Source organism: Phyllostomus discolor, chromosome 1 (assembly GCF_004126475.2).
Source record: "Phyllostomus discolor isolate MPI-MPIP mPhyDis1 chromosome 1, mPhyDis1.pri.v3, whole genome shotgun sequence".
Taxonomy (NCBI): Eukaryota; Metazoa; Chordata; class Mammalia; order Chiroptera; family Phyllostomidae; genus Phyllostomus; species Phyllostomus discolor.
In genome coordinates this window covers 86,965,287-86,970,848 of record NC_040903.2, presented here as the reverse complement: position 1 = coordinate 86,970,848, position 5,562 = coordinate 86,965,287, and positions in this window count along the sequence as shown.

The window sequence follows — 5,562 nt, the reverse complement described above, 5'->3', positions numbered from 1 at the left end:
ATATTTAAATATTTTTATCAATTTTGAACTTATTCTGGTGTATGATGTAAGTTGGTGGTCTAGTTTCATTTTTTTGCATGTACCTGTCCAGTTCTCCCAACACCATCTACTGAAGAGACTGTCTTTACTCCATTGTATGCTTCTGCCTTCTTTGTTGAATATTAATTGACCATAGAGACATGGGTTTATTTCTGGGCCCTCCATTCTCTTCTAGTGATCTATGTGGCAGTTCTTATGCCAGTACCAGGCTGTTTTGATTACAGTGGCTTTGTAGTATAGTTTAATATCAGGTATTGTGATCCCTCTTACTTTGCTCTTTTTTTCTCAAGATTGCTGAGGCTATTCAGGATCTTTTTTAGTTCCATATAGTTTTTTGTAGTAGTTTTTTCTGGATTTATGATATATGCCATTGGTATTTTAATAGGAATTGCATTAAATCTATAGATTGCTTTGGATAATATGGACATTTTAATGATGTTAATTCTTCCAAATCAATGAACATGGTATATTCTTCCATTTATTTATATCTTCCTCAATTTTCTTCTTCTGTGTTCTACAGTTTTCCAAGTATAGGCCTTTTACACACTTGGCTAAATTTATTACAAGGTACTTTTTTTTGTTGTTGCTATAGTAAACGAGATTTTTTTCTTAGTTTCTCTTTCTGATAGTTTATTGTTGGTGTACTAAAATGCCATCGATTTCTGAATATTGACTTTGTATCCTGCTACTTTGTTGAATTTACTTATTAGGTTGAGTAATTTTTGCTGGAGTCTGTAGGGTTTTCTGTGTACACTATCATATCATCTGCAAATAATGATAGTTTTACTTCCTCCTTTCCAATTTGGATACCTTTTATTTCTTTTTCTTGTCTGATCACTGTAGGTAGAACTTCCGGTATTATGTTGAAGAAGAGTGGTGAATGCAGTCACCCTTGTCTTGTTCCTGATCTTCAGGGGAAAGCTTTTATTTTTTGCCTGTTGAGTATAATGTTGGCTGTAGGTTTCTTGTATACAGCTTTCATTATGTTGAGATATGCTCCCTCTAACCTCCCTGCACTGAGTGCTTCTGTCGTAAACAGGTGCTGTACCTTATCAAATGCTTTTTCTGCATCTATTGATATAATCATGTGATTTTTGTCTTTCATTTTGTTTATGTGATGTATTATGTTTACTGATTTGCAACTATTGTACCATCCTTGCATCCCTGAAATGAATCCCACTTGATCATGGTGTATGATCTTTTTAATGTTTTGCTGAATCTGGCTTGCCGATATTTTGTTGAGGATTTTAGCATCTATGTTCATTGGTGATATTGTTTTCTTTCTTTGTTGTGCCTTTACCTGGTTTTGGAATTAGGATGATACTGGCCTTGTAAAAAGAGTTTGGAAGTCTTCCCTCTTCTTAAATTTTTTGGAATAGTTTGAGAAAGATAGGAGTTAGTCCTTCCTTAAATGTTTGGTAAAATTCACCTGGGAAGCCATCTGATTCAGGGCTGTTGTGTGCCAAAATTGTTTTGATTACCACTTCAATTTCACTAGTTGTTTTCAATCTAGTGAGGCTTACTGGTTCTTCTTGATTCAGTTTTGGAAGACTGTATGTTTCTAGAAATTTGTCCATTTCACCCATTTTGCCCAATCTCTTGGCATATAGTTTTTCATAGTAATTACAATCCTTCGTGTTTCTGTGGTATTGGTTGTAACTTCTCCTCTTTTACTTCTCATTTTATTTATTTGGGCCCTCTTGTTTCCTTGATGAACCTGGTTAAAGGTATGTCAATTTTGTTTATCTTTTCAAAGAACCAGCTCCTAGATTTATTGATCTTTGAATTGTTCTTTTAGTCTCTATGTCAATTAATTCTACTCTGATCTTGGTTATTTTTTCTTCTACTCACTCTGGGCTTTGTTTGTTTTATTCCCCTAGTTCTGGCAGACGTAGGGTTAGGCTGTTTTACTGAGATTTTATCTTCTTTAGGTAGGCCTGTATTGCTTTGAACTTCCATGTCAGGACTGCCTTTGCTGTGTTCATAGCTTTTGGGTTGTGTGTATTCATTTTCATTTGTTTCTAGATACTTTTTGATTTCTTTCTTGATTTCATTGTTCACCCATTCATTATTTAATAACGTGTTATTCAGAGTCCATGTATTTGAATGTTTTTGAATTTTTTCCTTTAGGTTGAATTCTAGTTTCATTTAATTTTTATCTGAGCTCATGCTTGATGATATTTTAAATTTCTTGAATTTGTTGAGACTTGTTTTGTTTCCTACCATGTGGTCTATCTTTGAAAATATTCCATGTACATTTGAAAAGAATGTATATTTTACTTCTTTGGGGTAAAATGTTCTGTATATGTCAATGAAGTCCTCTTGATCTAGAGTTTTGTTCCATGCCACAGTATTATTGTCGACTCTTTTTTGTCTTTAAAATTTGCTATTTTAATAATGATGTGTTTAAGAGTAGGACTCTTTGGGTTCATCTTGATTTGGACCCTCTGTGCTTCTGAACTTTTTTGACTTTTGCCCTTCCCAAGTTAGTGAAGTTTTCTGTCATTTTTTCAAACAGATTTTCTATCCTTTGCTCATTTCTTCTCTTTCTGATATTCCTGTGATGTGAATTATTACTTTTCGTGTTGTCCTGAAACTCCCTTAAACTATCATCATTCTTTCTGAGTCTTTTTTCATTTTGTTGCTCTGGATGAGAATTTCTGTCTATCATGTTTTTCAGCTTGCTTATTCAGTCCTCTGCTTCATCTAGCCTGCTTTTAATTCCTTCTAGTGTATTTTTCAGTTCAGGTATTGTATAATTAATTTCTTCCTGGTTCTTATTCATAGTTTTTATGTCCATTTTTATGCTGCTTTTGTTCCCACTAAGTTCCTTGTGGTTCCCATAGGGTTCCTTGTGGTTCTCACTGAATTACTTAATCAACCTTATAACCATTATTTTGTCTTCAGTGTGTGATAGATTGCTTGCTTCAATTTCATTTAGCTCTTTTTTCTGGAGATTCCTCCTTTACTTTTGATTGACACTTCTTTCTTTGTCTCCCCATTTTCTGTGATTCTTTTTTGTTTGTTTTGCATCTCAGGTTCCTATGCTTGTCTTCACAAGGTGAACTTCTGAGGTAGGATTTCTGTAGGACTCAGTGGTGCAGTCTTTTTGAACTCCTGATCTGGATGCTCTGGGGTTGCCCTTTATTCAGTTTGTGTAAGCTTTCTTACTGTACTTGGTCTTTGATTATTGATGGCTTCTTCATTGGTGGGTTCTCCCCTCCAGCTGGCTGACAGGGAGTCACAGCCTCCACCACATCTTTTTGCTGCTGCACAAATACTGGTTAACAAGGCACTACTCCCCAGGAAACCAAACCCATGCCAGCAAAAAACCCTTTCACATCAGCAATATCAATAGCAATTGAGCAAATATTAATAAGCGTGGAGAAAGATTAAGAATAAGATAGGAAAAAGGGAATATGAGATGACTAAAGGAGAGAAAAGTGGTTTTGAGCCAGAAGAGGAAGGAGAAATAAGGGAATAGAAACAAAGTAAGAAAAAGGGAGAAAATAAAATTTAAAACATAAGTGAAACATGGAACAGTGATGGCAAAATGAGGTAAGAAAAGGCAGGAGTATAATATGAGATTTTAAAATAAAATTTAAAAAGTAGTGAACCAAAGGGAACAAAATTGCATAAAAACCACAATAGGGTCAATAACAATGACAGGTGAGCAAAGATTAATAATGGTGGGAAGATAATAAGAATATTATATGAAAGAGAGAATAGAAGATGTCTATGCTAAAGAAAAATAATTTTGGAAGGATAAAGGGAGGAAAAAGAATAAGAGTAAGGAATAGAATCCAGGCTAAAAAAGGGAAAAATAAAATTCCAAACTCAAATAAGCAAGGGCAGGATGAAGGCAAACTGGAGTAGGACAAAGGGAGAGTAACTGATGAGATTTGAAATTAAAAAAATAGTGAAAAAACAGAAATATAGTTGAAGAACAGCAATGCCCATAATATCCATGCCAAACAAGCCATAATTTATATGAGTTGCAAGAAAATAAGATTTTTTCTTTCAATCCAATCATATTCATTTTTAAAATATATTTTATTGATTATGCTATTACAGTTATCTCATTTCCCCCCCTTTATTCCCCTTCACCCTGCACACCCCTTCCCACCCACATTCCCCACCTTTAGTTCATGTCCATGGGTCATACACGTAAGCTCTTTGGCTTCTCCATTTCCTATACTATTCTTAACCTCTCCCTGTCTATTTCGTATCTACCATTTATGCTTCTTATTCTCTTTATCTTTCCCCCCTCTCTCCCCCTCCCGTTCCCCCACTGATAACTCTCCATGTGATCTCCAATTCTGTGATTCTGCTCTTTTTCTAGTTGTTTGATTAGTTTATTTTTGTTTTTGTTTTAGGTGTGATTGTCAATAACTGTGAGTTTGTTGTCATTTTACTGTTCATATTTATTATCTTTGCTTAGAAAATAAGAATTTTATAAGAAGGGGAAAAAGGCCCTGGCTTGCGTAGCTCAGTGGATTGAGAGCGGGCTGCGAACCAAAGCATCACAGGTTCAATTCCCAGTCAGGGCACATGCATGGGTTTCAGGCCACGGCCCCCAGCAACTGCATGTTGATGTTTCTCTCTCTCTCTTTCTCCCTCCCTTCCCTCTCTAAAAATAAATAAATAAAATCTTTAAAAAAAAAGAAAGAAAAAAGAAGGGGAAAATAATGTGAGCTGACTACAGGAAGGAAGAGTGATTTTGAGAGCATAGAGGGAGGAGAAAGAGAGTAAGGATTTGGAGTGAGGCATGGCATGGGGGAAAATAAAATTTACAATGAAAATAAGAAACGGCAGGAAGAAAGCTGAAGGGAATAAGACAAGGGAAAGGTATAATGTTAGATTTGAAATAAAATAGAAATCTAAAAAGAAAAAATAAAAGACAAAGAATAGTGAATTAGTTGGAATACAATTGAAGCAAAAGAGGAAATATTAAAAGGCTATGCAAAAGAAAAAATAATGGAAATTCTGAAGAAGAATGAGGTGGAATTTGTCTCAGCAGAGCTTGGTGTTTGCCTTCTGTCTTCTCCTTCTGCATCTGCATCTGGCTTTTTATCAGCTCAAGGTCCCAGGGTGGATTGTCCAACTTCTAGCAGCACCACATGCATCACCCTCACCTGCTTCTAAAGGGGTCTTCTATTGTGGTAGGAGGGTAGGACCCCCGGGTCTCCACTGGGAGGCACTGTTCAGTCTTCTGGGAAAGTTGTGGGTGTGTTCCCCCTATACCTGCACGATCCATTTGTCCCAGCTTATTTCCAATAATGTATAATTTCTGGTGAACTAGCTGTCCATTTCAAGGGAGGGGGCCAATCAGTGTAAGGGGGTTGGTTAGCTTTTTCCCGCTTGGTGCTGATGGCAGCTCTGTGTGTGAGCTAAAGTTGGGTAGGGCCCCGATTCCCCTTTGCTGCACTGATTTTTGATCTCACTGTTTTGGTGGCCTTAGTGGAATAGGGCCCCAGGAACCAGTGCGATTTGTCTCCCTGGGAGAAGTTCAAAATGGCCCCT